Below are 17832 nucleotides of genomic sequence, written 5' to 3' on the forward strand. Positions count from 1 at the left end.
GATGCTTCTACTTCTTGCAATGATTTATGTTTAGACTCATCCTTGTGCAACCAAGTTTATGTTGAGAAAGTTGTTGTAGATACATGCACACAAGAGGTCTCAATGGAGAATGAGAAACTCAAGCAAGAAGTGGCTCGCCTTACCAAGGACTTGACTCAAGTAAAAGGCAAAACGAAGCAAGCCCAACATCATCAATATAACACCGTTAAGGGAGTGAAGAAGCTTGATGAAGGACAAACCGTGGTTTGCTACATGTGCTACAAGAAAGGCTACACATCCTATGAGTGCAAGGTGAAGAATGGGGGAGGAGCTAAGAAGAAAGAGAAAAATAAAAAGGAAACAAGCAAGCTCTCCAACACCTACACCAACAAGGTGGACAAAAAGGCCTCCACACCTTATCTCTTGAAGAAGAAGAAAAATGACAAGGTGGTGGCCATCAAGGTGAACAAGCAAGCCAACAATGGGGCCAAACGCATTTGGGTGCTAAAGGAGATCATTTCCAACATGAAGAGCACCAAGAAGGTTTGGATCCCGAAAGGGAAGTGAGAAGTCCGATGGACACCGGGGAATTTAGAGACTTGGCAAAGTATGGGTGCATTTCATGGGGTGCATCATTATGGACAAGGTAATTGCCAAGTGGGTTAGTGAATACTATGGACCCAAATTCCCCTTCCCATGTTATGTAACTAGATTTAATTTCTTACAATTTCAATTAGCATCTAGTTTCTTTTCATGCCTAGGTTTGCATTTGCATGTTTAATCTTTTGTCTTGCATACACTAGGTATATCTTATGGTAGGCTTGCTCGGTTTCACTCTTAACCCTTGGAGCAAACCTAAATGGTTTAAATTGTTTAGGAGCACGGCACATAGCTTGTTTTACAATTGTTCATCTAATATGTGCTAACATTTAAATTATAGATAATTTCTCCCGAATATCACTTTCAAAAATAATTCTCACATCCATGTGATGTCATCTTTCAAGTGGTATTTTTTATTCTAAAATCAATGTGCATGTCTCCTACAAGTATTCCATACTTGTGTGCACAAATTTAGGGGGAGATTACTCTACAAGTTGGATACTTTGAGACTAACACCTTTTCAAGCTTATCATGTGTGTAGTAGTCTCATTGCAAGGAAAATGGAGTCCCCAGAGTTAAGCATCATAATTGGTTTTCATATGTGGTATTTCTAAACCGATATCATCATGTCGATTTCACTTTGGTATTTATATGCTTTCTCCATGCATTATATAGATTAAACTCCCTTGAGCATTAATTTGCCAATTATGCATAAACTACATTCTCCATCATATGTATGCATATATTTAGGGGGAGCTTAGTCTATGTAATGTGAGAGTCAAATTTTGTGACCTATTCCACTCCACATACAAAGGATCACAAAGTTTGATCCTCTCTTGTGCTACTATTGTCTTCCTTTTTGGTGTTTGATTCCAAAGGGGGAGAATTTGTAGGACCAAAAGCAAGCCCGATCATAATAATTTACAAGTGGTAATGATCCGAGAAAGGGAGGATAGTGGATTATGGAGTTCAGGGAGGCTTAAATCCATAATACCACATGGGGACATTTGCAAGGGCAAGATAAATTTCCAAAGATGTTTACATATGGTATCTTTTAGCATCATATAACCTTGCCCTTTGCATTGCATCCTAGCAAGTAATATTTTTTAAATTCCAAATTTTTTATTATTTGCTTGCTTTGGTCATATTGTTATCAATCACCAAAAATGGGGAGATTGTAAGGAAAATAGACCCTAGGCCCATTTACTTTGAATTTTAGCGTTTGATGACCAACACAACTAAATTGGACTAATGAATTTGCAAGTAATTGTTTTGTAGTTCAATAGGGTGCAAGACATGACTTGCACGAAGGTGACATGATGATCCCACGATCAACACCATAAGCAAGACCCTAGAAGCACAAGAGAAGACCCAAGATATTAAGCAAAGTCCAAGCACGAAGATGGGAACCACGCCAGACGCAAGATCGCGAAGAAACGAGCTCGACAGAGGTGACCGGACGTGGCCCTATGAGGACCGGACGTGTCCGATCAGTTGCTCGGCAATAGCAGGCATCAGCAGCAGTGACTGGACTTTGAGCGAGGCAGTGACCAGACGCACAGACTTCATTGTTCATCGTTGCAGTAACAACTCAGTGAGGACCGGACGTAGCAGCTGTGGATGACCGGACATGCCAGGCAGTGGCATCCGGTCGAGTCCAGAGAGGTTCTAGAATGGTGAAACATCGACCAGACGCGTCAGATGGTAAGCGACCGGACTCGCCAGAGAGTCCTATCAATAGTGAGCATCAACGGTCGAGACGATCGGAGGCGTTCGATCAGGACGACCTGCGTGTCTGGACAATGGTAGAAAGCTAGGTTTCTTCCCCAACGGCTACTTTCTCCATGGGACTTATAAATAGATCCCCCAACCAGCCATTTGAGGGGTGGAGAGCTGAGGAAACATACCAAGGGTGTTGATACACTATTTTAGTGATCTCCATATGCATAGTGCTTAGTGATACATTCGGTGATTAGCGTAGGTGCTTTGCGAAGTGCTTAGGTTAGTTAGACCATCGCTTATGCGCTTGCTCTAGGTTTAGGCCTAGTGTTTAGTGAGGTTTGCACACCTCTTACAACTCGGTGCTTGCGCGCACCATTGTTGTACATCGGAGGGGCTTGTAGTCTTGCGAGATCACACCAACCATGTTTGTGGTGTGGCCACCACCATGTACCGAAGGGAACAAGGCCCGCGGCAGTTTGGCCAGAAGCTTGATAGTGAAGACGGCGGGGAGCGGTCCGAAAGGGGCTTGCCGGAAGGCACACCAAAGACCCACTTGCGCATGGGGAAGGCTCGGGGCTATCCACGGAGTTACTCGACTGGGAGCTTGTCCCTTGTGAGGGATTCCTTGTGAGGGCTCCAATGAGGACTAGGGGGAAGCTTGTGCGCTTCTCGATACCTCGATAAAAATACCGGAGTCGTCGATGGGAGTTTGCATATCTCTACCTTACTCTTTAGCTTCTGCATATACATTGCAATCTTGGTTTGTGCTTTACTTTCCTAGCTTAGTGATAGGCTAGCTAATAGATTTGGAACCTAGGTTGCATAACTCCTTTTTGCGGTAGAGATAGCAACACACTAGCAAAACCGTAGTTGCACATTTAGATAGTTTATCTTTTGCTTAGTTTTTTGCTAAGGATAGAAAAAGAGGCCATAGTTTAGAGTTAGAGTTTTAAGTTGCCTAATTCACCCCCCTCTTAGGCGTCATGGTCCCTTACACCAATAAACTTAGCCTTCACACCATTGGCACCCTTGACAAGCATATAACAAGAATCAAATCTAATTGAGGATACGTTAGGTTGCTTGTTCTTGTTAATCTTGCAATAGTGCTCTATATGCCCAACTTGCTTGCATCTATTGCAAAACCGACCATTGCCTCACAAAGCTAGCTTTGGGAGTGACAAAGGCCGCCTTGCCTTTCTTAGGGGTATAGCCAAATCTCCCTTTGTTGAGAGAAAACCTTTGACTACCCAACCACTTTAGCAAGCGGGCATGTCCACCATAGGCATTGCCTAAGGCACGAGTGAGCTCATTCACCTCCTTCTTAAGGGTATCATTTTTCACCATTAGTGAGGCATCACAAGTGAAACCATCACTCAAAGGTGAAATAGTAGTGGTGGTGCTACAAGAAGGGTTAGTGGGAGCAACAACAATGGGCTTATAAAAAGGTTCATCAATAATATCACATGTTAGTCCCACATCACATGACATAACCACTTGCTCCTTCTTGGCTTCTTCCTCCTTGACTTGCTTGAGGAGAGAGGAGTGAGCCTTTTTAAGCTTAGAGTGAGCTTTGCCAAGCATCTCAAGGTCTTCCCTTAAACTCTCATGAGAGGCATTTAGCTCATCAAAGGATTGCTCAAGAGATTTGATCTTCTTGCTCAATTCTTTGCACTCCTTTCTCTTCATCTCAAAGTAAGTGTGCACTTGCTCACACATGTCCATGAGCTCCTCCTTAGTGTACTCCACCTCCTCATCACTCCTACAATCATCATCACTCACATCATATTTTACCTTGGTCGGCTTTGCCATGAGGCATGTCGATGGAGTGTCAAAGATGGAAGGCTTGTTCTTGATGGCAATGCTTGCTAGTGCTTTCTTGATAGATTTCTTGCCATCATCACTAAAGCCATCACTATCCGAAGATCCATCACTATCCCAAGTGACCACATAGCCTCCACCCTTCTTATTCTTCTTTTGGAAGGTCATCTTCTTCTCCTTCTTCTTCTTCTATTCTTTCTTGTCCTTCTTGTGCTTCTTCTCATCCTCATCATTGTCACTATTGTAGGGACAATCTGCTACAACATGATTGGGGTACTTGCAATTGTAGCATCTCCTCACATATTCTTTGCTCTTGTTGTTGTCTCTTCTCTTTCTTGCACCATAGCCCTTCTTCCTCACGAATCTTCCAAACTTGCGCACAAAGAGAGCCATGGCTTCCTCATCAATGTCACTAGCATCTTTATCATCACTTGATTCTTCTTTCTAGGACTTGCCCTTATTCTTGGATGATGAGCTAGCCTTTAATGCCACACTCGTCTTCTTCTTGACTTCATCTTCCTTCTTATCATCCTTGTCAACCCCTCCCTTTCCACATGGTATGTCTCTTATGTCATGACATCACCTAGTATTTGGTTAGAGGTGAGTTCCTTCAATCCTCCTCTAATGATGATCAATCTCAATGTTTCAAATCAGGAGGTAAGCACATCAAGAACCGATGAGAGACATCATCATCATTGATCTTCTCTCCCAAAGCCTTCAAGTCATTGACAATTACTTTCAATCTATGGAACATCTCCGGAATGTTCCCATCATCCTTCATCTTGAAGCTTGTCAACTTGTCCTTGAGGATGTATAGCTTGACACTCTTCACCGCCGATGTGCCCTCATAGGTCTACTCCAATCTCTTCCACACTTCACTAGCTTTCTCACAATCCTTGATTTTTTCAAACACCTTGGAATCAATGGCATTATAGATGGTGTTGAGAGCTATTGTATTGCATTGCTTGTTGGCCTTGTCGGTGTTGGTGAGATTGTCCGGGTCAAGAATCACATAGTCACTCTCGGTCACATCCCACACTTGGTCATTGATTGAACCAAGATACATCTTTATTTTTCTCTTTCAATAATCATAGCATGTGCCATCAAAGAACGGTGGTTTGCCCCCCATATGATTGAACACAACTTGAGCCATAATTTGACACCGAGGTTGTTAAGCCTTCAATCAAATGGTGATCACTGCTCTGATACCACTTGAAAGGTCCTAAATGGCTAGAGGGAGTGAATAGCCTATAAAAAATTTCTACAAATACACTAGAGCAAGATGTTAGTACACTAAATGGCAAAATACAATTTTGCTCTAGCTCTAAGAGGGTTGCAAGTCACCTATTCAACAATTTTAGTTGCTATGACCACTAGGCACAAACAATGGCTATGTCACTACTCACTAAGAGCTCTCAACATGTCTACACTAAAGAGCTTCACTAGGTGATACTAAACTAGCAAGCAAGACAAGCTCTCAAAACTAATTACACTAAAGAGCTTGACAACTAGTTTGCATGTAAAAGAGTGAGTATGGTGATTATACCGCCGCATTGAGGAATGAATCAATCACAAGATGAATACCAATTCAATCACTGGAAGAATATCAAAGGGTAAGAGACAACCATTTTTTCTCCTGAGGTTCACATGCTTGCCGACACGCTAGTCCCCGTTGTGTCGACCAACACTTGGAGGTTCGGCAGCTAATATGTATCACACACCTAGCCCACCACAAGAGATGCCACAAGAACCTACCCATAAGTGAGGTAACTCAATGACATGAGCAATTTACTAGAGCTACCTTGCGGCTCTTCACCGGGGAAGGTGCAAGACCCCTCACAATCACCGGAGCCGGCCACAAACAATCACCAACACGTGCCAAAGCTCTTCCGCTGCTCCAAGCCGTCTGGGTGGCAGCACCTACCAAGAAAAACAAGAAATCCGTAGCCACAACGATCCCCAAGTGCCACTAGATGCAATTACTCAAGCAAATGCACTTGGAATAACTCCCAATCTCACTATGATGATGAATCAATGATGAAGATGAGTGGGAGGTGTTTACTTAGGCTCACAAGGATCTCAAGTATGTCAAAATGCCAAGAGGAAGAACCCTAAGCTAGTACCTTTCTATTTATAGAGCCCCAAGACTCAAAGAGCCATTGGACACTCTCAGGCTGACCGGACGCGTCCCAGTGTCCGGTCGCCTACGACCATCCTCGCGTCCCTGTTTGAACCAGAGCCGCTTGATCACAATGGTCATCTTTCGATCGCTCACGCAGTCAAAAGATGATCAGACACACCATTGATGCGACCTAACACACGTACATGCGACGTCCGGTCATTTCCAGTAAGGGTCTAGAGGCGATTTTTAATGACCAGACACGTCAGGTCAGAGGCGACCTAACGCGCCCCGACGTCTGATCCTCTCTCTTCTTCTCTATGCGCGCCCGCCAAAGGTTGACCAGATGCACCGGTGCACTTGGCCCCAGCGTCCGATCACTTCTGCTCAGTATCGGCAAGACAATGCGCCATGCCTATAAATCACTGGACACGCCCGGGTCGAGTGCGGTCACCCCATGACTAGCGTCCGATCGTGGACCTTCTACTATTTTTCTTTTTCTAAACCCACAACCGCTTCACCCTTGCTTCCAACTTGCTAACCACAAAGTGTAGAACTTGTGCGCACGTGTGTTAGTATTTTTCAAAGCATTTTATAAGGGTCAAGGTTAGCACACTAGGTTCCTAAATGCATATGCACGAATCATGTCATCTAGTGGCACTCGATAAACCATTTAGCCAAAGATTTCACCTCTTTATAGTACGGCTATCGATCCTAAATACACTCACACCCTCTATGGTGTCTTGAGTGCCAAAACAAAAACATATTTGATACCTTGCCTTGATCAACCTTGTTTTTGTTTTTCTCTTTCTTCTTTTAAGTTGTTGCTTGATCATCTTCAACACATGTCCATCTCTATCTCCATGGACTTCATCACCATGCTCCATCACTTGGTATGTACCGACCTTGCTCACATGACACTCATGACAAAGGTTAGTACTTAGGTTTCATCAATTAGCCAAAATCAAACTAGGGCTTTCACCATGTGATGTCTTTTTTATTTTCATCTACTACCTCCATCCAAAAAAGAATGTAATTTTAGGTACTTTCACGATTAAAGTGCCTAAAGTTTAACCAAATATATAGATAAATAAAATTAATATTTATGAACACTAATAAGTATATTATGAAAATATATGTCATGGCGAATCTAATGGTACCTATTTAGTATGATAAATATTAGTACTTTTTATATAGATTTGGTCAAACTTGACGTATTTTAACATAGTACCACAATTCTACAATTGCATCTTTTTCGGGACGAAGGGAGTAGTACGTGCTTTTTTTTGTATTATTTGTGTTTTCCCTTACATTTTGTTATATCTTTTTATTATTTTTGTCTTTCTACTTAAGTTTTTATTATTTTATTTGTTTCCTATATATTTCATAGTATTTGTAATTTATTTTGTCTATTTTCACTGATATTATAATACCATGGGCATGAACCTAATACTTTATTCTCCTAAATCTGGAATATTGTTCTTCTAAACCTAGAACAATTTTTGTGTGAAGACGGAACATTATTTTCGAAACCTAAAACATCGCCTCTACCCCACCAAGGAGAATGTTCTATATTTATGAGATAATTGTTCGTTAATAAAATTTGTATCTAAATATATCAATGTGGGGATTTATTGTAAGAAATATAATGGTGTAATCAGAATTTTATTTGGATGTTTAGTTTGTAAACTATGACTTTTAAAGTTTTAAAAACATTTTAAAATGCTGACATCAGCATATTTGGATTCTATTGCATGGATGTATACTAGGAGATGAAAACTGGTCGGCATAGTGCAGCGCGCCGACCTGGTCGGACGCTAACACGCCCCACGGAACAGCCCCGCCTCGTGATTCAATAGATCAAGAAGGAGATCGGAACGCAAGGGACCAATGATGATGAAATGAACCCAGGAAGTACGTATAGATATATGATAGTTAGTTTACAAGTATTTGGGAATGGATGCAAACTAGCAATGAGTAATCTCCAACCTTGCACTAATTAGGGCACGAATCGCACGATCCAGGAAAGAGGATTCCGATAGGAACCAATGTGAACCCAGATTAATTAATTCTCCGATCACACACCAACATCAATTCACACAAAGATCTGGTATGATAATCATCAGTACGAAGAACCCGACGGTAATACCATCTAGGGTTTACTGGAGCGGCCGCTCAACAAGAAAAAAAATCCACGAATACACGCAGGTGCAGGACTCTGACGCTTACTAAACATGGTTTGACTCAACCACAAAGTGTTGACCTAGTGCACATGAACCAACACGACTCAACTGGCTAATTGCTAAACAAAACAAACTGAACTAATCAATATTAGGACTAGCAGCCAATAAAAGATATATTAAAATAGTCCAGCCATGATGCTTATATCACGTTTTTAGGCTTGTGATCTCCATACTAGCTGCATGCAGCAACATGTACCGAATTTATCAGCTTCTTTACAAGTGCTCCCATATATGCCAATAATAACTCACGTGATGTCCACATGCATAGAACCGATAAACATATATTTTCTTCGATTCATATTGCCCTCTTCCAGAATGTTGCACCTCCAAAAATGATCATTGATGAATATCCACCCACTAGTACAAAAAAGATTTTTTAAGACGCCTTCTATTTCATGTAAGGACGATTTACTTAGCAAACGGTTTGTAACTAGATCCAGAAGCACTGTAGCTTATAAGCTGTCCCTAGAAACACATTTTTAGGGGCGGTTCTGTTAAGTAAACCGTCACTAAAAATATATCTATTTTTAAGGAGGATCGGCTTAAGAGAACCGTTTCTGAAAATATGATTTTCAAGGACGGTTGCTTACGTCAACCACCACTGAATAGTGGATTTATAGGGATGGTTGCCACAAGTTGATGTAGACAACCCCCGATCTTTCGATAGGTACGATAGCGTCGATTGGTGAAGACTCGACGTTCACGATCTAGGCTTTAAACCAAGATTGATTCGGACCCTTGCAACCATTACACCACGACTCCGTTGGTTATCAACCACGCGAACACTATTGACCTCGCCGAGAAGGATTTCCTGCAAGCGAATCGAGAACACAAGCAAGAACGGGATGAACGCAATCTGAAATTGCAAATAAATATGAGGTTTATAATAACGAGAAGGAGTTCAAGTCTTTATTCGAAAGGACTAATTGCCACAGGCGAACAAGATCAAGAACTGGGGCCCTAGTTCACAGCAAGCGGCCTTGACGGCACAGTTGCAGCAAAACGATGTCTGTTTCACAAGGAAATCAAGAACTAAACAAAACCCAAACCCTAAGGAGAGTGACGGCTGCTAATTATAGAGCCCCGGACGTCACCCCCTGGACGCGCCCCCTAATGGGCTCTAAGACGATACATGGCCCAACGGACCAAAAGACGGTGCCACAGCACCCTGGCAGATTCTGGATGCTGACTTGTTTCGACGATTTCTGTTGATTCCGAAGGGCTTTTGACGTGAGACCACTTGCATTGGCTTCCTTATCTAATTAGCTTTCCATCCATATGGATCGTCGAAAACAGAGTCTGAACGCGCCCGTGTGACCAGTTTTATGACATACTGGTCCTAGAACCCGAGATGGGCTCGAACTTGATTTGGGCTTCCACCTTGGTGACTCGAACCGGATGAGCTTCGGGTCTTCTTCTTGGATAGGATACCCTCGCTGATCTCCTCGTCCTCTATCTCCAATCATGGTCATATGCATGGAACTCATGTCCTTATCATCCTCCATTTCTTGATGAAAAACTGTCCCCGACATCGATTTTGCTTGAAATCGATCCTGCACAACATGAGGACAAACGAGGTTTCCAAAATAATGGGAATGGACAATGTTGTGAGAAAGAATATGACCACATGTCTAGGTTTGTAACATGTCTTGTCCTACAGACATGTAGTCTGCTCGATTGAAATACACACGATCTTTGCCAATACTATCCTACAAAAGATTAGTACTAACAAGAAACATATGCTCCCTTTCTTTGGATTCCACTTGTGTTCCAAAAGCAAAATGAGAGGAATATGGCATAACAACAGTGTTGATTTTACTGTCCTCTAGTTGATCATTACTTTGCACAACAAAAGGAGAATTCGGATTTGTACAAATATAAACTCCTTCCATCATATATTGTCCTTTTTTGTTATATTAGCCAAAAACATGATATGTATGTCTAGACAACCATAGAAAATCAGCACATGCATTAAGTTTCTCCTCCAAATAACTAACATTGCACAGAACATCAAATTCAATATAACCCAAAGTATTTCAAGAAGATAAAAGTTTTAGCTCATCAACATCACTAGCATTATGAATAACATGTTTATTTTCAGCACAAGTGTTCGATTTCAGCACACATATAGCATGATCATTCTTCAATGATTGCATGGTATAACATAAATATCATCATGCAAGTCATCTTCGTCACAAGGAACATCAAGCAAATCATCTTGTGACAAAGGTAAATCAAGCGAAGACTCAACTAAAATTTGCTCTATCATAGCATGATTGGTGGAAAAATTCAGCACATCAAGAGAACTCTCACCTTCCGTGAGTTTAGCATCATGGACATTACCTTTGCTCTCATGTTCAGCAGGAGTAATAGTTGATGGTTCTGAATTTTCACATAAGGCTATGAGCATCTCATTTTCTATCTCGTCATCCTCGCTCTTTTCTACATTGTCCTACAAAAAGGTTAGGCACAGCAGGAGGAATAACAAGAGGTTGATCTAGTTGATGCACCTCATCATTTGAATTAATTCTAAGAGATGGATTAACAAAATTTTCTCTAATAAGAACTTTCATATCATTCCATGTGTGAGGTTTATCTGAAAAACTTAAAGACTCCCACCAAATTGATGCAGATTGTCTCAAAACACCAGTTGCATTTTTAATTTTCCTCCGTTCGCACATATAACTTTGTGCAAAAAATATTATCTATTTTAGTTTCCCACTCAATGTACTCATAAGCATCAATACCATCATAAGTAGGCGGGGAAGAAAGAATAGATTGACATGCGGGAGGAGGTGTAGTAGCAATAGTGCGTGGCTCATACATCATTGATGTCTTATATCGATACGTATTGTAACCTATCATTGTTAGCATCAAACAAGAAAACACACAAGTATGTATTTTTCTATCAGCTACTATAGGATGTGGTCAAAGAGTAAAGTCACACACTCTCAAGCGTCTTACCATAGTCTTACAAGTGTTCTTACCAAAGCAACATGTGGTACAATCGGTCGGTGACTGTGATACCGTTGTAGCTTGAGTGTAACAGTTGTAAGGTGAACCTGTACTTGGTTAGAAGAAAGTGGAGTTTGGACAAGCATAATATAGTAGCAAGGAATAGCAATATTCGTAACTGAATAGCAAAGCTGAATAAGTATCCTGAGTACTTATCTTAGTTGCTGGCATATTAACGTTCCAAGTACCAGATGTATCAAGTGATGTGAACAACAGGAATATGATTAGGAACAAGGCAGAAATCAGCACACACAAGTACAGCTCAAATGATGCTCTCTATGTGCTTCTGTAGATATTGTTCCACTTTTGTTCCTCTTTTTTTTCTCTATTTTTGGGTTGTCGTTTTCTTTGGGATTCTTTGAATTTTTCTTTTTCTTTTTTAATATTTTTTCTTCACTTAGGAGCACAAAAGAAGTAACCACAGAAAATATGAGCTTAAACAAGTGAAAGGCGTGGCCTGTGGAAAATTCAGAAGACGTGCTCAAAATTGACAAAAAGCTTGTGGCCACAAAAAGAGGATATTGTGACCAATTTTTGGTCAAAATAAAATTTTCTAAACCTGACAAAGCAGGGGACGAGCGGATCCAAAAAAAATTTCTGATCGATTTTGATATATGGAACGTCGAAATCCGAGTTCGTATGTGAAAATTAGACCAGTTTTAAGAATTGACTCCGAATTATAGGATAAAACGGGAACAATGCGCGAAAAAGTTGTTGCGGCGACAATGGATAGATGCAAATAGTGAAGATAAGTGTAATAAATTAGATGGCGTGGACTAGGATTTGATGGATACAAAGGAAACATAGCAAGACATGAAGGTGTTCACGGATTATGATGAACAACAAAGGAAAAGACACACACTGTACTAAAAAACGATCTATAACCAGCAACTAGAACTTGCCCTAGGACACAAACTCAACAACGCGAAACAGAGACGAAATTGTATGGCACAACGGGGCTATATGACAGGGAATATGAGGCTGTGTATATTTTTTTGGCTTTTTGTGGACTATAGGTAAAACAAAAACAGTAACAATCTAAAAGGGAAAATAAAAGTATACCGAACGGGCAACAAGGTCTCTGATACCACTTGATGTAGACAAGGCCTGATCTTTCGATAGGTACGATAGCGTCGATTGGTGGAGACTCGACGTTCACAATCTAGGCTTCGAACCAAGACTGATTCGGACCCTCACAACCGTTACACCACTTCTCCGTTGGTTATCAACCACGCGAACGCGATTGACCTCGCCGAAAAGGCTTTCTTGCAAGCGAATCGAGAACACAAGCAAGAATGGGATGAACGCAATCTAAAATTGCAAATAAATATGAGGCTTATGATAACGAGAAGGAGTTCAAGTCTTTATTCGAAAGGACTAATCGCCATAGGCGAACAAGATCAAGAACTGGGGCCCTAGTTCACAGCAAGCGGTCTTGGCGGTACAGTTGCAGCAAAACGACGTCTGTTTCACAAGGAAATCAAGAACTAAACATAACCCAAACCCTAAGGAGAGCGACGACTGCTAATTATAGAGCCCCCGACATCACCCCCTGGACGCGCCCCCTAATGGACTCTAAGACGATACATGGCCCAACGGACCAAAAGACGGTGTCGCAATACCTTGGCAGATTCTGGACGCTGACTTGTTTCGATGATTTCTGTTGATTCTGAAGGACTTTTGATGTGAGACCACTTTCATTGACTTCCTTATCTAGTTAGCTTTTCATCCATATATGGATCGTCAAAAACGGAGTCCGAACGCGTCCGTGTGACCAGTTTTATGACATACTGGTCCTGAAACCCGAGATGGGCTCGAACTAGATTTGGGCCTCCACCTTGGTGACTCGAACTGGATGAGCTTCGGGCCTCCTTCTCGCTTAGGACACCCTCGCTGATCTCCTCGTCCTCTATCTCTAAGCATGGTCGTATGCATGGAGCTCATGTCCTTATCACAAGTCATCTGGCCCTGGAAATCGATTTTTAAAGGCGGTTGATGCGGTTGACTAATTCAACCGCTCTTAAAAATAGTTGCAGCACAAATAAAATTCATAATTTTTTCAAATGATGTCAAATAAAGACAAAATTTATATCAAAATTATAGAGCTCGAGTGATCTAAAACTTTGTTGTTGATGAAATTTTTATTCGACATTGTTTAGGGGCCTAGATATATATATTAAGTTCTCAAATTTTGAATTTTTGAAATGACCTTGGATAGAGACATGTCCTATATCAAAGTTGTAGTGCTCAACGACATCTAAAAGTTTGTAGTTGAAAATTTTCTCATTTAAGATTGTTTACTTGTTAAAATATTGATTACAAGATTTATAAATATTAGTACAAATGGATAGCATCATATAATAGTCAAAAGTGACTGTGTGGTGTGGTGGTAGGGGATAGAACACGCGAGGCGAGAGGTTGTGGGTTCGAACCCCGATGGCTACACTTGTTTAGGACTAGCGAAAACTAAAACCTATGTGTGGTGGTCGGTCCTCCGAGCTTTCGGCCACATTTTTTTTTATTTTTAAGCCTTCTAAATGATTTTAAAAAGAATCCGAAAATTATTTTTAGGGATGGTTGACTTAAGTCAACCAATACTAAAAATTGATTTTTAAGGGCAGTTGTCTTAAGAAAATCGTCTCTGAAAATCACTTGTAGGGACGGTTTTAAAATATCTCTGAAAATAATATTTTTACAATCGATGGTATAGTAACTATTTTGCTAACCGACTCTGAAGATCGTTTTTGACCGTCTATAAAAAAACATTTGTGTACTAGTGACCCAAAGTAAATTTTTCCTTATTCTTACTATATTTCTCGTCAAAAGGAATAGCTCCAAATTGAAGGCCAGATGACTTCATAGATTTACCAGCTACCATATTTGAAACTGCCCAAGAATTTTTTACAGGTATATTTTGAGGAGCCATGGACTCATCATAGAGCCCATAGGGCAAAGGCAAATGGGCTCCCTCCTCACACAATAAACACTAGTCTCCCTCTCTTGCCCTGTTTAGGCCTAAGTGTCCCACCTTGACCATCGCCCTGCGAAGGTATAAGTCAAAGACCTAGAATCCAACATGTCCACCAACATGTCCACAAATAAGTGCATGCGTTCATAATCATCTCAAACACATGGGGAAAATCTAATGTTGACAACACGGATCAGATTTCATTCTGATTAAAATCCATTACTAAGTGAATACGTAGTGCCACAATGATGACTAGTTGATCAAAATGCATAAGCATTAATTTAAAACAAACAAACTAAGGGTCACAACAAGACTTCAGACTAACCCTCTGACTGATTCTTCGAAGAAGACCAACCCCCCGCCCGAGTTCAACCAATTAGACAGGGGCTTAGGGGCTATACCCATCGAGCGCGCTCATGCGCTCCCACTGGAGACGGTTAGTTTTAGGCTAGGGAGCTCCTGTATGACCAGTCGGAGGGCGCTCCGACTAGGGGAGCTACGCCCACTTGCATGGGTCGACCCCTAGTAGTCCAACTGCTCGGAGGCTCCGTGGAGGGGTACGATCGGATGGCTGGGCGGTCGGAGTGCACCCCACCGCATCTCGAGGTGGCGGATGTTCAAATCAAAGTCGTATGCGATAGGGCCAGGCACAGGACGCGCCATGCTTCGTACTGGGCAGCCCTGTGCGGAACATGTGATGGCGATGGTTGTTCCACCATCCATGACGTTGGGCCGACCACTGTGGCAAGTCTCTCCTCCCGTCTGTAGATCTGTCGGAAGGATGGACCCATGTCTGATAGGATCTAGATGGCTAGAGGGGTGTGAATAGCCTATAAACATTTCTTCTACAAAGCATAATTCACTAGAGCAAGGTAGTTAGTACAATAGGTGACCCTAATAGCAACTACAAGCACTAGCTCTAGAACACTTCAAGCAAGCCCCCTACACAATGCTAGTAGCCATTGTTTTCTAACTAGTTCACTTCAACACACAAGCTACTAGCAACTAAACTACACAAGAGAGCAAACTAGAGAGCTACTAACAACTAGCAAGAAACAACAAGCTACTCTAGTGCTACACTAAACAAAGAGCTACCACTACTCTACCTACACAAGCAAACAAGCTATCCACAAGTAAAGGAATGAATAAAATGCAAGTGTAGAGCTTATACCGAACTCGGCAAGAGAGATGACACAATCAATTTTTCTTCCAAGGTTTGGTTACTTGCCGACAACTTAATCCCCGTTGTGGCGAGTCTAATGGTGAGTGATTCGTGCACTAATTAGCATCACACGCTAAACCCATAACTTGGGTGTTGCAAGAATCACTCCCACAAGCACTCCTTCTAGCCATGAGTAAATTACTAGAGTATCCCCTTTTGCACTCCACGAGGCAGGATCAAGTTCCCCTTCACAATATCAATCGGTCGGAGGCGAAGATCAATCACAATCTTCCTCAATGACCCTAAGCTGCTCCAAGACGTCTAGGTGGCGGCAAGCATCAGGAGTAACAAAGAAAAATACAACTCAATCGATCACTAGTGTCACTAGATGTAAGAACTCAATGCAAATGCACTAGAATCACTCCCAATCTCAATTTGGATGAAGCACTAGGCAAAGAGATGTGTGGGAGGTGTTTGCACAAGCTCACAAGGGTGTTTGATCAGTTAGGATGCCAAGAGAGATAGCCAAAGGTCGAGCAACACATATTTATAACCCCCTTGCAAGCTAGCCATTGGAGCCCTCATTGGACTGAAATCAGGGGCATTGGGCCCATGACCCCCATCGGACCAATGCGCACAGGTCCGATGCCCTGATCACGCTGACGTGTCACTCTGACATTTAAACTAGCCATTACTATGCCAACGGCTACCCGAGCATATAGGCCAATGCTCCCCAGTCTAATGGTCATCAGACCAGCGAACGCGCCAGTTAGGTGCGTTCCAAAGACCTCCCCGAGGCGTCGTTTCAACTTCAGAATGGGCCGATGCCTCGCATCGTACCAAAGGCCATGGTCTGATGCAGCCTTTGAATTTCTCCCGCGTGCTGACAGGTGGGACTCTTAGAGTGAACAGTGACCATGTATGGTCCAATGTGGCCTCACTGCCAGCCATCAGACCAATGGCCATGGGTCCGATGCCTTCAGTGGTATTCCAGAGAGGGCCAAAGGCCATCAGACTGGTTCGATGCCCAGCATCAGGCAGTCCGATGCCTAACCCTTGGCTTGTTAGCAGACTGCCTTGCTCCACGTAACATATGGTCCGATGGCACCCTCTTTGCTCGATCCAATGGTGCCTAGAGACCACGTCTAGCTTGGATTTGATCCCCTATTTGCACTCTATTGCATCTTGACCAGCAAAACAAAGAACCCTATCTTATACCTTTGCCTTGAGCCATAGGGTTTTGTTTTTCTCTTTCTTCTTTTCCAAGAATTGAGCACTTGATCAACTTGTGGCCATCATCATCATCTCCATGAGTGCCACCCTTGCTTAACCTTGGTGTGGACTTAACCTATCTTAAACACAACACTTAGGATAGAGGTTAGTCCACTAGTTGTCTCAATTACCAAAACCAAACATAGGGCTTTCAATGTCCTCTGCCACTCCTCCGAACAAGGTGACTACAGTAGTAGGAAGGACCGACCGATGTCAGCAGACGACCCCACCATATCTGACCGATATGTGGGACCCAACGATATATGTAATCCCTACCTCCTGGATATATAAGGCGAGGTAGGGGCTCTCTCTTCGGCTTCAAAGCTCTCAACACCCTCTCGAATCCTTAGCTATATTCTGCTTCCTTCAACCTTAGGAACCCTAGTTCCATCGACACATGTTTGTGACCCCTATTGCAAACTTTAAGTCCTTGATGTTTAGGAACATGTACAAACCCCATACTGGATGTGGGGCATGTTGCCCGGACTAGTATAAATCCTGAGTCTCTTAGTGTTAAGCCATCTGAACACTACGCGCGACGCTAAATTTACTACTCCAGTTGGCAGGATGAAACACCAACAATGCTATTATTATTATGTATACATTGATTGACTGATTCATTGGCAGAAGCCACAAGATCCATGGTATGTGCTCTGCTTCGCCGGCTGGAGGAACAAGAAGGAAGAGGCGCAACGACGAGTGCATTGCCAAGGGCTATGAGTAGGGCAATGCGGCATCGTGTCCCTGCACCCACACTGTATCTGCCACTGCCTGCCGCATACCCAACACCAGCTGCAGACCGAGAGGCAGAGATAGAGGAAGGATTTGATGCATGAGATGAGTCAAGGGAGTCAAGGGGGGGGGGGGGGGGGGGGATCACTGATGTGTTTGGATGTCTTTGAAGAAAAGATAGAGTGTGCGCTCAAACTAAAAT

The sequence above is a fragment of the Miscanthus floridulus genome, chromosome 14 (genome assembly GCF_019320115.1).
Source record: "Miscanthus floridulus cultivar M001 chromosome 14, ASM1932011v1, whole genome shotgun sequence".
In the NCBI taxonomy this organism is placed as follows: domain Eukaryota; kingdom Viridiplantae; phylum Streptophyta; class Magnoliopsida; order Poales; family Poaceae; genus Miscanthus; species Miscanthus floridulus.